The following is a 16846-nucleotide window of genomic DNA, read 5'->3' on the forward strand; positions in this document are numbered from 1 at the left end:
ACGGATGAGTCTAGGCTTCGCTGGAAGTTAGGTTAAGCGAGGTGCTCGTTCTTTCCGCCACAGAGCCTGTCTCTCCAGAATTGCCTTGGAATCCCTGCAGGGAATCTAATGGCACTCTTTACTCCGCTCACTGAGCAGGAACCGGCAGCACCCAACAAAACCCTTCTTTACTGCCGCCAATAGCAAAGCATCCATGCTACAGCTAGCCCACTGGGATAATCCCCATTTTGAAAAATCTTCCCCGGGATAATACAGTAGCATCTCCCAGGGAGCCCACTTTGCAGCCGCAATCACAATTTGCATAGTGTCATCCATTATGTCCTGCAGCGCGTCTCAGCTTTACAAAGCCTGCGTTTTGCTGATGGGTTACTCTAAGATGGCAATATCATTCATAGTCAAGGCTCCTGCGTCTTGTAACCATAGGCTGGCAAATTTGAGCCTGCAAGAGTAGTGGTTTCCCATGCCTTTTTGTCCTGCTTATAGGTTTCTTCAAACACAATGCGTACACATTTTCATAAGGAGAGGTAGGTAGGTAGGTAGGTAGGTAGGTAGGTAGGTAGGTAGGTGGATGAATAGATAGATAGATAGATAGATAGATAGATAGATAGATAGATAGATAGATGATAGATAGATAGATGATAGATAGATATGCACAAAGTGTTATGGAAATGAAGAGAATTGAACTGTCAGATTGGAAAACTGAAAAAACTGAGCGCAATGGCAATGGGCAGATTTGCCCATCTGTAGCTCTCTAGTGATGTCACAGCCTATGGCAGCCTTTGCCAACCTGTTTTGGACTTCAACTCCCAGCAGACTCTAGCCAGGATACAGCGACTGGGGCTGATGGGAATTGTAGTCCAAAACATCTGGAAGGGCCCAGGTTGGCAAAGGCTAGCCTAGAGTTCCCCACTCTTAACAAGAACCAAACCAAAATGATTTAACAACCTCTCTCGCCAAAACCAGCCTTAGACCTACTTTCACTAAACCCAGATTCTGATCCTAAGATTTAATTCTCTTTCCACTGGTAGTTGCCCATCTAGTGATAACGTATCGCTGGAAATCCTAGGTGGAGCTACCTCTTGAGATATGGCTCAGTAATATTTGGGATATAGCTAGTTCAGAATGACTAACTGGGCTTAGAAGAGTTGCAAAAGGGGTTAGAAACAAAGAAAATGCCTTGGATGAAACCTGATCTCTCTTCTTTTCATACGTAAGGGGGAAATAAAATAAAGCGCTCCCACCAGCCTCACAAACCTGTCTGTGAAGAACCAATAGGGTCGGTCAATGTTTTATGACCATGTAATATGATGTCATAAGCTTTTTTTAAAAAAAAATCATTTTAATCGATTTTCCAATAAAAACAGCCAATTAACATATCCATCAAATCATAATAATAATCCAAGTAAAAACAATAAACTAAAATAAAAAAACAACCAAATTACAATCCAAATTATTAATTACAGTATTAATTTTTCCAGGCTTCCCATAGTATGGACCTCTGAAGAATATCTCCAATATCTTCGTTCTTGCCTTCTTCTTGTTGTTCTCATATTTTCCACATTCTGATCTTAACGCTTTAAAGTTCTCCATCCCTGGCTATGCGATTCTCAATCATGTCAGAAATCAGATCACGGGAGTTGTAGGCCAAAAACATCTGGAGGGCCGAGGTTGAGGAAGCCTGGGTTAGAGTGTTGGACTTGAGCCTGGAAGAGCAGGGTTCAAAGCCCCACTCAGCCATGAAGCTCACTGAGTGACCCTGGGCCGGTCATGACCTCTCAACCTAACCTACCTCGCAGGGTTGCTGGGAGGATGAAAAGAGGAGAGGGAGAAGTGTGGGTGCCGCCTTGAGCTGCTTAAAGGGAAAGTGGCACATAAATGCATGAAATGTGTGATAAAATAAGAACTGCAAAGAGCATAGACAGAATAATATCTCTTACCGATATTCTCAGCTAAGGCAAATATTGGTAATGTAGACAATAGGATCTTGTGTGCTTAATTGAAGCTCCAGCTTCTGCTTCTGCATAGCTTTTAGGTCTGGGTCAGGCCACTCCATCCAAGAGAGCACATGCCTTTAATATATATGAAAAGGGGATATAAATCCAGATCCACACTGCACAAGGTTACAGGGTAATTATAACTTTTAGTCCCATTAAATGTAATTAGCGAGTACTGGAGTCTGCAGCAGGAACATGTAATTGCAGAGTATGAAATAAAGATGGGCAACCTCAAGTGTTCCGAGTTAAAGTGATACGGGAGCTAATTCCATTTTTAAAATAAAATAAATAAATTTTGATTTGGGGTGAACCCAGTGCCGGATTTACGTATAAGCTAAACAAGCTATAGCTTAGGGTCTCACTCTCCTGGGGGCCCCAAAAAAATCAAAGGAAAAAAACCTGGATGTACATTTCCAAAATATAGCAATTACTTTGATAAAATACATATTTTGTTATGTGCAAATGGCTTTAGATACCTATTAGGACCATATAGCATACATTCAACACAAAAAACAGTGACAATTTGTTGTTGACAAAGGATAGCTGGACATATAAAGGGGCCCCATTACCTTCAGTAGCTTAGGGCCTCATCAAACCTAAATCCGGCCCTGGGTGAACCTCTCACTTTAAAAAACAAAACAAAACCCACAATAGTTGGAAGTGTCTGCCTGACAAAACTTTGGTTAAAACTACTTGCCTCCCTTTGAAGATTGAAGGAGCGTCTCCTCCCCCATCGTTCTGCCCGGACACTGAGTTCCAGTGCCAAGGGCCTTCTGGCGGTTCCCTCACTGCGAGAAGCAAAGCTACAGGGAACCAGGCAGAGGGCCTTCTCGGTAGTGGCACCTGCCCTGTGGAACGCCCTCCCACCAGATGTCAAAGAGACAAGCAACTACCTGACATTTAGAAAACATCTGAAGGCAGCCCTGTTTAGGGAAGTTTTTAATGTGTGATATTTTAATGTATTTTAATCTCTGTTGGAAGCTGCCCAGAGTGGCTGGGGAGGCCCAGCCGGATGGGCGGGGTACGAATAATAAATTATTATTATTATTATTATTATTATTATTATTATTATTATTATTATTATTAAAGACTGTGGTTGATCGATGAGGGGAGTTGCTCACAATGTGGGCACAGGAAGCACTGCATTTTTTTTGCCCCGGCTACTTCCTAGTTCAAAAAGCAATCTACACGCTCAGGCAAGATTGTGTGGGGAGCCCAAAACAGACCTAGGAAAAATCATCCTGTGCTCTGGCCCCTGTTAAAATTGCTTGGTCACATCAAGACATTTCTAACAATATTGCCTGTGCATCAGCTCAGAACGGTTCCATGCATGTTGCAGACATGGATCCTTAGTGACTGTCCTGTTACAACTGGGTGCTAGGATTGATGGATCCATATCTGAAGGGAACCCAGGATAAGCGAAACCTACCTTGTGTTGGGGTGTGGGTGTGGGGTGGAATCCTAATATCTGAGCAGCAATTTAAAGGGAGATTGTCACCCTTAAGAATAGCAAAGAAGGAAAAGCTCCACCAATGGCATGATGGGGGAAACCATCCTGGGGGAAAAGGAATGTTCCTTTCTGTTCAACTCAAAATCTCAACCTGGAAGCCTGACCTGGTGCCGAAGCATGAACATTTTCTGGAAGAAGAAGAAGAAGAAGAAGAAGAAGAAGAAGAAGAAGAAGAAGAAGAAGAAGAAGAAGAAGAAGAAGAAGAAGAATCAGTGCTTTACTTCTATTTTTTTTAAAAAAAAAAGTGCCGGTACAGTGTGCCCTTGAGTACCCCCAGAAAAATCACTGGTTTTATCATGATCATTTTTATTTGTACCCTTCCCATCTGACTGGGTTGCCTCAGCCTCTTTGGGCAGCTTCCAACATATATAAAAACACAATAAAACATTACACATTAAAACTAGTAAAAGGCCTTCTATATTAGAGCAGATATTTTGGTGACTAGGATTAACGTGGTGGTGAATGCTTTAATATTAATAGAAAATGTCAAGTAGATAAAACTTGTGGAGGGAATTCAATGTCAGATGGTTCTTTCGGCAGGAACATTTCTGCTTGGCAGGCAGAATTATCTCCCCTCTCTTCCCCAGCCCAGGCTGCTCTGAGGGGTTGATCCATCTAGCTCAGTAATGTCTGCACTGTCTGGCAGCGGCACTCTGCTGTTTCAGTAAAGGATTTTCCTCCCTGAAGCCACACAGTTCCACTTACTGAACTTCTGCTTCTATGGAGCTCTTGAAGAGACAGAAACCTTGTCCTTTTCGGAATATAGTTATAATTATGTGAAGCCCAGCTGATCTTTAAACCCTTTAAAAAAATAAAGAATAAGACTTCTTCACAAAAGCATTTCATTGTTTCTTTAAGTCAGCTGGATTTTTTCTTCCCCAGCTTTCTACTTATAAATGTGGTAAACATGGTGCCAATATTTTTTCTTTTCTTTTAAAAAGACAAATCTAAAAGGAAGGATGCGCCAAAGAACTCTTCACAGTCCTCTTCTTCCTGCAGGGATATTATAGCATCAATGTCAAAAGATTTTAAAATGGGTCAGAAACAAAAGTGCTCATTAAAGCGAGGTGTGACTGGAGTCAAGTGTGAGGTGAGTTTACAGTATGTGCGCACTTCCTACGTTGACAGAGCGTCTCGCTTCCGACATGCCAGCCTCCTTATTAGACGCAAGGCCTTTGTATGCATACCCACCTCAAGAGTTCTGAGGCCAGCATTTCAGAGAGAAGCAAAATCCCTGCTAACCTTACCGTATGCACACACCCCAAACTACCTCTCTCTTATTTCTGCTCTGGTCCTGATACCTTATTCAGGCTTCCTCCAAAAGACATTAGAGTGGGGATATCATTAAAAAACAAACCTGTTTGCTTTGCACCTACTACTGCTTTCAAGGTAGAGAAAACTTATTTACCAATACTTGTTTACCAGGGTAATAGCTAGCCCTCCGTTTGCTAGCTCAGGAATTAACAGCAGCAACAAGCAGATGAAGAGGCCAAAGAGAAACCTCCGTTTCCCATCCTTGCACTGCTCAACAGGGGGTTGGACTGGATGGCCCTTGTGGTCTCTTCCAACTCTATGATTCTAGGATTCTAACAGTAACTACCGGGATCAGAAAGGGTGGTGTGTCTGGCATCCCAAGATCCTAACATAGCTGCCAAGTTTTCCCTTTTCTCGCGAGGAAGCCTATTCAGCATAAGGGAATTTCCCTTAAAGAAAGGGAGAACTTGGCAGCTATGGATCCTAATATAGTCACTCCAAAAACCTTGATAGGCAGCCTTAACTCCTGAGTCTCTGTGAATCCCAAATAAGTCGGGAGTGGACTGGAACAGCATGGTCATGTTGACTAAGGCTGATGAGGGTTGAAATCCAAAACATCTAGGAGGGTACCATGTTGGAGAAAAAGAAAAAGCAGCAATCATGCTGGCTACAACATCCTAGAGTTGCCCTGATGTCAGATAGGTGCACTCTCCTTTCCCAAATGATTTACCAAAAAGTCAAGTCTGTCTCTGCAATCCTACCCCCACAACACCTACACACACACACACACACACACACGTGCTAGTTACCTAAGGGAACATTTCTTGCCGTGTGCTAACTCTCTTGAAAGCCAGCTCGAATTTGCCACTAATGACATCTCTCAGAAATGCAATTAGCCCTCATTCATGGCAAAAGTGCATTAGAGGTTCACAAACTCCACGCGGACTGGGATTGGGTGAGCGCATGAGGCTTAACACACTGAAAACTGCATTATATATATATATAAAAAGATGGCCAAAGACAAGGTTCTAATATTACTTAATTACCCCAAGACATCCTCAGATGTAATTGAGCTTGGAAGGCTAAATGAAGGCTGCATGTGTGATATTGCCTGATGCATTCATAATGACACCACTTTGCGAGACAAACTGAGCCTCTGGCAAGTGGGTGGGGGAGGGAAGCAAGAAGTGCCGGAGGGAAAAAATCTTTCCGACCGTCTGCTTTCTTCAAAAATTATATCCTGCTTATACTTCCACTGGGAAATTTGAGGACCCGGCCTTCCCCAACACTGGGTTGAACAGCCCCAAGCAACCTCATGACTGATCAGAAATGATGGGAGTTCTAGTCCATAACATCTGGAAGGCATTAAGTTTCCTTACTTGGTGGCTTGCTGGGGGTTTAGTCTAACAATGGTGAAGGGAAGCATGCGATAATGTGCAGGAATTAAAAGCAGCCATTTTTACTCAGGAAAATAACCCTGGAGTTCTTGACAAAAGAACCACACTGGGTGAATGGGCAGCACAAATACCAGAGGAGTAAAACGATGCAAATTGCGGCAAAATTACACCTAAGGGGTCTGGACCAGGAAAGAGAGCTGGGGTGGCTGACAGAGTGATGAAAACATTGGTGAATTCCATGTTAGAGATCATTAGGGAAGGGACTGAAACAACCATTGTCAATACTGTACTGTTCTTACACAAATCTCTAGTGTGACCATACTTGTGATACTGAGCAAAGTTCTGGTCCCTTCACCTCAAGCAAGGGTTTCTTAGAAAAGGTGCATAAAAGGGCAACCAAACTGAAGGAGCAACGCATATGTGAGGAAAGGTTTCAGCATTTGGGGACTTTTTAGTTTAGAAAAAAAATATGAGTAAGGAGGGACATGATAGATGTGCATGGTGTAGAGAAAGTGGAGAAAGAACAGTTTCTCTCCCACTTGCATAATATAACTCAGGGACCTTCAATGAAGCTGACTGCATGAGGAGAGAGTGCTGTTGTACTTCTTGCAGACTTCCCATAGGCATCTAGTTGGCCACTGTGAGAATGGACTACAGGATTAGTTGGGCATTTGGTTCAATCTAGATGGCATTGTGTTGTCAGGTGGGTACCCCTGCCCACCTGTTAACTTGGGACACAGGTCTGGGAAAGAACAACAACCTGGCCTCAGATTGTTCCTCAGATCTAGTTTTCCCCCTACAGTGTATAGACAACAGCATTTTGTTTTGGCATCAGCTGTCAGGTTGTCAGTAGCTTAATGAACAAGCTTAATGATGCCCAAGAAGGAAGGCATAAGGCAGCTGTCTGACTAAGGTCTTCCATGGACAATATAATCTTAAAACTATTGCCATGCCAATCAGTAGCCTCAATGAGAGGTCTTGGTACTGACACCAATGTTTACATCAACAGCTGTTTTCCTGAGATGCATCCCAAGAACAGCTGGTGTGTGATGCAACACTTTTTGGCTTAGAACCTCCAGGTTCTGTTACAGGGAAGCCATTAAAGAAGTGTTGACTTCCTTCCAACATCTGTGCAGACATCACAAAGAACATTGCCTGGCAAACATATGCCCCTTGAAATGTGAGGGTGGGGTACATCTCTTTGCAAGTAGCGTTTTGACCAGGGAGTTGGTTTCACAACTCCAATATTGAAAGGCCCCATTCATGAATCATTTCCCTTCCCTGCTGCATGAACAGCAGATCATAGTGCCTGTCCATGAACAGACATGCTCAAAGTACAATGGGAACTGTGACAAGCCTAAGGTTGGGGCCCTTGCAAGTAGATCAGCTACAGGTGCTGCAGCCTGCCATGTCATGACCCTGGAGTGGTCAGGACCCTAAGTCACAGGTGCCACCTGAGGAGCTGGATGGAGTTTCTTGCTTTCAGGCTGATGCTGCTGACCAGGGGCATGGTGAAACTGAGGCTGGTGAGCAGGAGAAAGCCAAACCAGAACCCACGACACCAGATCCCATAGAACCAGAACTGAGATCCTCATTGCCACCTTCCTCAGGGCCCAAAGAACTGAGTACTCCTCACACTGTCTTGCTAGTCCAACAGTGCAGGGAATGCATCAGGTGGGAGGCCATGGAGTGTGGGAGAGATGCTCTTCTGCCTGGAGAGTTGACCCCTTTAAAAGGCTCTAGTTCCACAACAAAGTGGCAGAGCAAAGGAGGGGTAGGCTGGAGGCAAGAGACTCAAAAGATCGCTGTCTGTTCCCAACCCCACTGGAGAAAGTTGCTGACTAGGAGCTCTCCTTGGTGCTGTGGGTTCTGCCCCAGAACCAGAGCAAGATGTCTCATGTCAAGGGGAAATTTTGGCTTCTCTATCAATTTTGGCTTCTCCGTTTCCCAGTCTTAAATTCCATTTCCCAAATTTACATATCAGTTTGCTAACAACAACAACAACAACAACAACAACAACAACAACTCCAGAAGATTCATCAGACTTCCGGTTCACTTTTCTCTTAATATACACAGTTGCATATTCAGTTTTCTCTCATATAAACATTTTTGCAAGCAACGTTACCTAACATAATACTGTTCTGTATGTTATTTTCAGTAATAGATGGGTTTTTATGCACACACCTTTTTGCACACATTTGGGGGGGTTGGTGAACTGCATCGCAATATTCAGAGAAGTGTAAATTTCAAAGGATAGCAATGTTTCTGTGTATGCAATGTTTCAAGAAATGAGAATTAGGTAGTCAAACCAAAATCCTCCCTACTCCCAAATAAGCACTCCCAAGCTATACTTCACACAGCAGACTGGAATGGTTGCTTGCAAGTAGTTCCAGGCCAGGTCTCCTGGCAGTGGACTGATGTGCTCAGAATAGCATCCATGTGTTTCATCAGCCTCCCTAATCTTTTAATGCAGGCATAGCTAACATGGCACCCTCTATATATTGTCAGACCAACATGATCATTGGCCAGAACAGCAGAAGCAGCTGGAAATAGAGAAGAGGAGTTCAGGGATGGTTTTAAAAATAATTTTATAAGTTGTTTTTCTCCATTTGATCCTTTTACCTGGTTTTGTATGTATTGTGGCCGTTTATGCAATGTGACTTGTTGTTATTTTTATTGATTATAGTTTAGTAATTATTCATTGTAATTGCTGGGACTGAATTTCTGTTTAATTGTATTGTGTACTATTATATTCTAAGGGATGGTTGAATATTACTTTGTTTGACATATACTGTTTATTTTAATGTTACATTTTTATTATGGCTTTCTGTGTTGGATCAGATTGTTATTATGTTTGTTGTTTCTTCAGCTTGTAAACTGCCTTGTGCATAGCAATATAGAAAGGCGGTATACAAATTAGAAGTGAAATGAAAAATGAAAATGAAAAATGAAAGAAATATGATGGAGTTCAATAACTTCTAGAGGGCACCAGTATGGACACCTCTGCCGTGATGTTTCAACCAACTTTCCCAGGTTCTTTCTCTGCCCCCCCCCCCCCGGAACACTTATTCTTATGCAACAAAAATAGGAACCCCAGAAAAAATGGGAAGCAGAAGTGTAAAAATAATGGAATGCTTTCTGGCATAAGAAATAAGATCTGAATTCTGAGTTAGCGTTCTCTACATGTCACAAAAGAAGGACCAGTAGGGTCCAAAATATGCAAGACTTTATTATCTACTCTCTTGGCTTGCTTGTTTTTTTACTTCCACTTCCAAAAGCTACTGTTGGGGAGAAGGGTTGGGAGCAAGAACACAACTTGGTGGTGTCACAACAAGGGTACGTGTGCTTAAAGCTTATGGGGAGAGAGGGTGGCCATTTTCACACGTCAAGCACCGCTCTAACACAAAGAAGAATGTGGAGACATACTGGGACCAGAAAGGCCAGCTTGCTGCTTTTTTCTTTTTTTTTAATTGTCTTGGAAAGTGAGGCATTATGGAACATGCTGGTGCAGACACTATTCAGAACGCCAGAAGACAAAAGCCAACTCACTTGGTTGCCCAAGCCTACATTTACATACTGTGCAGAAGGAGACATTAAAATCCAAATGGCCTGTAATAATTAACTCTCATTTAAACATTATGCTGTTTAACCATCACTTGCAATTCTACTCTGCCTGGAAGTGGGCTGGTTTGTTGGATTTTTATTTTTATTTTTTTATTTTAAGCATAGTAATAATGGAGCCTACTGGACCAGCCCTTCCATGAACGCTGCATGTTTTGGGGGCTGCTGGAATGGGAACATTTAATGTCTGCTAATTGTTTCACTTCTAATAATTGCTGTGAACAGTCACCACAGGAGAGAAACGGGTTTTTTTAAAAACATAATAGTAGTGGGGGCGGGGGGGAGAGAGAGAGAGAGAGAGAGCCTGCCTCTGGCTCAGACATATTAACTGAATACTGTTCTGTTCATGCTGTTTAAGCACCACAATGGGTGACAAATAGCTATTAACATATAGTCCCTTGTCACTGGAGAAACGAGCACTTTTGGAGGCCAAGGCTGCCTTAGGTGTGAGCAAAATACATTATTTATCACCAATTAATCTTCCTTTTTTTTTCTTTGTTCACTAGCCTCATAGGCGCAAGAGGGAGGTGGGTGGCATGATATTGCCCTAGACACCCCCAGGAACGTGAGATGGAGATGAGGAGACTCCCAGGGCCACAGTCGTCATCTCACAGCACTAAATGTGATGGCCAGAGAGAGGGTTCCTTGTCACAGTTGTTACATGTACACCTGTCCTGTAACAAGAGGCATTGCACACTGTGGTGGTAGATTTAGAGGGGAACCAGAATTCCTCAGAACAGGTGGAAATTTGATATTTTTCTTTTCTCGCCTCCCTGCTGGTACCTTGCTGGAATGAAGGTGGTGCAGTTACCCAGCCCTTGGGCTTTAGGCCAGCGACTGAAGCCAAGCTGCCCTTCCTTTCACCTCTATTTCTGCAAAGCTGAAGTGGAATTGCTTCTGGGAGGGGAGCCCTGTGCCCCCGGACGTGTTTTGGACCGCCTCAATTCTCATATCTGTGGTTTGACAATAAAAGAATCCAATATAGTCAAGAACACACGCTCTGTTTGAAAACGCCTCTGACTTGCTTGGTATCCCGCAGTTGACAACATACATGCCCCGCATGCAAAAACAGCCTCAGAGACGTTCAAAATGTGTGTTGGGGGGGGAAGGTTTTTATTGTGAAAATGCCTTAAGGGAGAATGTCCTCCAACAATGATTCCAACTCTTGCCGTTGGTAAGCCAACCGCATTGATCTCCCTACTGTCTGCCAAGACTCCATGACTAATGAAGAAGAGAAACATACCACCAGTGTTGAAAGGTGACTGTGGATGGGAGCCCTGAGGCATAACAAAAGCAGATGGCTTCCTTGGCAAGGGCTTGCTCTTGTCCTCAGCACAGGGATGAGTGGCTCAAAAGGAAGGCTGTGTGTGCATGTGTGAAATAACAGCTACAGAAGTTCACAGCAAGTTTTATAATCCCAAGGAGGGAGGGAGGGGAGAGAGAGAGAGATGGCAGTCTCACTTCCTTGCTCTGCATGAAAACTTGTGCTTGGTCATAGAATCAGAGTTGGGACGGACCACGAGGGTCATTTATTCCAACCCCATGCAATGCAGGAATCGTTTGCCCAATGTGGGGCTTGAACCCACAACCCTGAGATTAAGAGTCTAATATTCTACCAACTAAGCTTTGGAAATTTAGAAGGGTTTGCAGAATACTTTATGTTTGCTTGTCATCTGCCGAAATCTCGGGTACGCAAAATTGCAGAACTTTCGGACAGTCGTGGGTTGCCTTTAAAGATGGGGTGGCTGGGGTAATTTGTTCTCATTTCCCCCCCCCCCACAAGAAATGGAGGACCTATCTGGCAAAATTGCAACTTGCATACTTCCTCTTTGAATTATTGGAATGCTGTTGGAGACAGTTTGAAAGCTGCACCTAGCGCAGAATGCAGCAGTGAGGCAGTGGCTGCCAATTCACCACTGAGCTCAGTTTAAGGATGTTGAGCTCATTGATCTATAAAGCCCTAAGAGACTTGGGCACCAAATATTTGAAGGAGTGCTTCCTCCCACATTAACCTGCCTGGGTATAAAATTGGCAGAGGAGGCCCTGTTGACAGTGTCTCCACTCTCTATGGTTTGAAGGGCAGAGGGGTGTGAAAAGGCCTTCTTTGTGGCGGCCCCAGGTTGTGGATTTGGAATGAGGTGCATCTTGCACCATCCCTGTATTTTTTTTTTTTATTGATCAAGGCACACCTCTTTATTCGCTGTTTTGTGCTAAAGGTAAAGGTAAAGGACCCCAGACAGTTAAGTCCAGTCCCAGACAACTCTGGGGTTGCGGCGCTCATCTTGCTTTACAGGCCGAGGGAGCCGGCGTTTGTCCACAGACAGTTTTTCCGGGTTATGTGGCCAGCATGACTAAGCCGTTTCTGGCACAACAGAACTGTGAAACCAGAGCAGTGCACGGAAATGCTGTTTACCTTCCCGCCGGAGTGGTACCTATTTATGTATTTTCACTTTTGGTGTGCTTTCAAAATGCTAGGTTGACAGGAGCAGGGACCAAGCAATGGGAGCTCACCCCATCGCGGGGATTTGAACCGCCGACCTTCTGATTGGCAAGCCCAAGAGGCTCAGTGGTTTAGACCACAGCGCCACCCTCTTTGGTTGTTCTGTGGTGTTATTTTATTATTCTGATGAAACTTGCACTTGTTATTAATTGTGGTATTTTTGGAGCTCGCCCTCTGGGACCATTTGGTGAAGGGTGGGTCAGAAGTTCAAATAGGAAATAAATATGGATGGATGGCTGGCTGGCTGGATGGATGGATGGATGACAGGACTCTTGCATATAAGAGCCTTGCCAAGAACCCCACAAATGGACAAGCAAAACATTGCACCCATTTCAGTCACTCAGCAGAAGCATGTGCTTGTACTTTTCTTCGCAAAGACTTGCCATGCCAACAACTTTCCTGAAATGTGCATACTAAATAGGATGTTCCCAGCAAGGCTGGCTTCGCTTCTCATCTGAAAGCAACGATGAGTGGATACGTCACAAGGCAATGATGCTGGAGAGACCATTGCTTTCCTTCTGCTGGGTGGACCATGCCGAAACACCTCTCTCTGCTCTTGAAGTCATTTGTATCTGTCTCTGAAGAATGACAGGCAACAGCAACACAAAAACAGCACAAAATTAAGTTAATTCCGATAGCCATCTGTTGAGGAGGAGAATTAAATGGAAGTATAAATATCTAACCAGTTTTGCTTGTTTTCCATTCAAGAATGAAAGATTTGCCATAGACCTTTGATTATTATGCATTTTATAGGCTTCACCTTTTTCCCTGATGGGACTCAAGGTTGCCTACAGATAATGGAAAATGAGCGAGGTCCAAACTAAAGACGAGTAATCAACTTGACAGAATATGCACAGCTTGCAGACAACATATAGAATAAGAGAACAAGAAGAACATGTGTTTAGAGAAGATTGGAAAACATTTATTGAATATATGGGAAATAACTGTGAAAAGGCTGGCAGCATTAAAATAAATTCAACAGTGTAAATAAGTTATGATGGATGTAATAATGGAATACTGAATGGTATAGTTTATGTAAATATGCAGGGATTTATGATATCAAAAATGAATCATGGAAAGAGAAGAAGGGAAGTCATTGATATCTTAAGGATGTATAAATTAGTACTTTCAAATGTAAGAACCACAAAAATCATTAAAAAACTGTTAAACATAGATTTAATTAACAATATTTACATATATACAATCTACCATAGCAATAATCACAACAAAAACAGCATGGCAAAAGCCCTATCATTGAAAGCTGTCGGTTCCAAAAGCCTGCTGGAACAAAGAGGGAGCCAGTCTAGTTTCTCTAGTTCCAAAGTCTAGTTCCAAACTAGTTCGAAAGTCTGGGAGCAGCCACCGAGAAGGCCCCCTTCCACGTCCCTACCAAACGTGGAAGATCTCAAAACCTGGGCAGGCTTGCATGAGGGTATCTGATCTTTCAGAGAGCTTGGACCTAAGCCACGTAGGACTTAACCAGCACTTTGATTTGTGCCCAGAAACAGACCAATAGCCAGTGGAGCTGTTATAACAAGGGAGTTGTATGCTCCCTATAACCATAATAGGCCAACAAAAAAACAAAAACAAAACCCAAACAAACAGAACAGATACATGTTTATTCTTGCAGATGCTTCTTTGTGGGGCAGAAATGCTCCAGCTGATGAGAAAGACACAGCTGGATAACTCTAGGCAATTCTTAACAGATGAAGTGTAAACATCAATGTCTTCTGTTGGTTCTTGCAGGCGTTTCCCCCCCTCCTGCAGCCATACTCCAGCAGAGCTTGATGAAAAGCAGCTCCCCGCACCTTCTTGACATCTTCCACACTTGCCACCCACCCTCACAGATAAGGAAGGGTATGCTCCAAATAGGTTTTGAAGGTGGATTGTAATGAGTTCATGAGATGGAGACTGGAAGAGGAAGGCATGTAGAGTATTCATCAAAGAGCACAAAGCAACTCAGCTAGTGCAGAACGGAGAGGCTATATTGCTGATGGGGGCAGATAGCCAACAGCATGCCACACGTCTGCTAAAATTTATGCCCTGGCTGTCCCTATGCCACAGGGCCAGGTTCAAGGCTCTTGTGATTACAGTATATGTAGTATACCAGTAGGTGATGGTATGCTTGTACTCAGTAGAGAACAACCTATTTTAGGAAGCATACAAATATTTACTGTGTAAAACAGTTAATTTTTGTGTTTCTCAAGCCATAGACCTCCTTGGGGAAACAGAGGATGTAGCGCAGGCATCCCCAAACTTCGGCCCTGCAGATGTTTTGGACTACAATTCCAATCATCCCTAACCACCGGTCCTCTTAGGTAGGGATCGTGGGAGTTGTAGGCCAAAACATCTGCAGGGCCGAAGTTTGGGGATGCCTGATGTAGCGTTTTACAAAATAAATTTTTGCTGTGCACCTCTTGAAACGTGTTGTTCTTCACTGTTCTAGGATGCTACTTGTTCTTGGCTGCAAATATTTTCTCCATGAGAATTGGTTTCTTTTCTCAATGTATCGTGTTGACATTGTCCAGATAAGGGTGTTTCGAAGGAAAAGAGAGAAAGAAAAGAAATAACTTCAGAGAGATTGAAAGTAAATACAACTTCATATTCCTGCACGGCAGGGGGTTGGACTAGATTGCCCTCATGATCCCTTCCAGCTCTACGAGTCTGTGATTCTGCAGGGATTGCTTGACACCACCCAGAGAAGAAAAAGCAAGAGAATGATTGGGAACCTTGGGCCATCAAAAACACATTTTGGGGCGGGATCACCAAACTGGCCCAAAATAGATCACATTCTGTGCCGCACCAGAGGGACGGTGTTTGATGTGGCAAAGAGGAGACAAGCAATGGACATGCAGTGGGCTGCAGGACCATGACTTGTGTCTGTTGCATGTTTGGATAAGTGTTACCTTTTTTCACGCTTCATTTTTCTACTTATGCAAAAAATCAGACAGTAGGTGAAGTGGCTCTGGGATCATTGCACTTCTAGTTAACACGCTGCATTGCTAACTGAGTAGTCAACTCCAGGCAATGGGCTTTGTGGAAGATGTTTTGGCTTAACGCCAAGGGGTTCCGGTGGTACATTCAAGCAAAATCTCTTTGCAGCCACAGAATAGTTCGCATGGCACAGCCCACAAGGCCATGAAATCCGAGTCCTGGGAAATTAGACCAGAGTTTGCAAGACAAGTGAGCTGCAATAATATATAGCAGCTGCCTTCATAAAAAAAAAAGTTAGGTCCACATACTTGCTACTCCTTCCCTGTCCATGTCAGACTTGGGTAAATGCCATGATGTGCTTTAAAGTGAGCCTGAATTTAACACACTCCAAACTGCAAAGAGGCTGAGTTGGTATTGAGCAAATATCATTGCATATCCCAGCATGCTTGGGCAGTTTTCTTTTGGCCCTCAAAGCAGCAGCAAGGCAGACAGCATTTAACCTTCTAAGATAGTTGGTTAGAGAGAGAGAGAGAGAGAGAGAGAGAGAGAGAGAGAGAGAGAGAGAGAGAGAGAGAGAGAGAGAGGAACCTCACGCAGATCTTAGCAAAAGCTCATATTCATAACCCTTTTTTTAAAGCGCCATATATCTTCATTTCAATCCCCGCCCCCCGACATTTCAAGTAAGCAACAATCCCTACCCTACAAGAGTAAACCTGAATTTTGACTTGCCTCGCGTTAAATACCACACATGGCTTGTTAGATTTGCTGGAGCCATTGCTTTTCAGCAGGCGGCGTTTCCTCGCTGTTTAGAGTTTCACTTCCAGATTGTTTCTTTGAAAGACTGGATGTTGCAAAAGAACTGCAAATCATCCTACAGTTGGTCTGTCTGACATGAAGTCTCATGCTGTTCCTATTTGTGGGTACATTACCTCCTCTTCCCTATCAAGGCTTTATTTTTATTTTATTTTTTAAAAGGCCATGGTAAATATGTGTCATGGGATCCAGCCACCCATGATTTCATCTGCTCATTTCTTTCATGCTGCTTCAGCAACTTCATGGCTGTATTTCAAGCTTCGTCCCTCTGTGGAGGCAGCCGCACAAATTCAGTGCTTCAGTACAAACCATGTCCAAAATAGACATTGATAGAAATGGTGAGATTAGTAGGGTCGTATCTTGGATCCTGAATGCCTTGGTACTTGGACGCTTTGGCTCCCCAATTCCGCAAACCTAGAAGTGAGTTTTTCAGTTTGTGAACATTCTTTGGAACCCAAACATCCAACGGGGCTTCCGCTGCTTCCAATTGGCTGCAGGAGCTTCCTGCAGCCAATCAGAAGCTGCGCTTTGGTTTCCGAATGTTTTGGAAGTCGAAAGGACTTCCGGAAAGGATTCCGTTTGACTTCCAATAATAATAATAATTTATTATTAATACCCCACCCATCTGGCTGAGTCTCCCAGACACTCTGGGGAGTGGCTCCCAATTGAATATTAAATTAAATTAAAATTTTAATATTACAGTAAATTAAATTTAAAAATAAAAACATTAAATATTAAAACAATACAGCATTAAATAATAAATAAAAGGTACGACTGTACAGGATAAATACAACGTATCCATGTTTAGATTGTGGAAAAGGCT

The 16846-nt window shown here is 43.3% G+C and overlaps 1 long non-coding RNA gene across 2 annotated transcripts in view; it reads right to left on the minus strand.

The window, feature by feature from the left end:
- Nucleotides 1-9289: 9289 nt before the first annotated feature.
- LOC148685623 (uncharacterized) overlaps nt 9290-16846 on the minus strand; it is a 44082-nt gene continuing 36525 nt past the window's right edge. Inside the window, exon 3 of one of the 2 annotated variants that reach the window (XR_015950172.1) lies at nt 9290-12854. This is a non-coding gene — a long non-coding RNA (uncharacterized LOC148685623). Of the gene's footprint in view, nt 12855-13191; nt 16438-16846 lie in introns of those variants that run through there. The other variant, XR_015950170.1, reaches the window with a different exon arrangement.

The sequence above is a fragment of the Zootoca vivipara genome, chromosome 5 (assembly GCF_965207765.1).
Source record: "Zootoca vivipara chromosome 5, rZooViv2.hap1.1, whole genome shotgun sequence".
Lineage (NCBI taxonomy): Eukaryota > Metazoa > Chordata > Lepidosauria > Squamata > Lacertidae > Zootoca > Zootoca vivipara.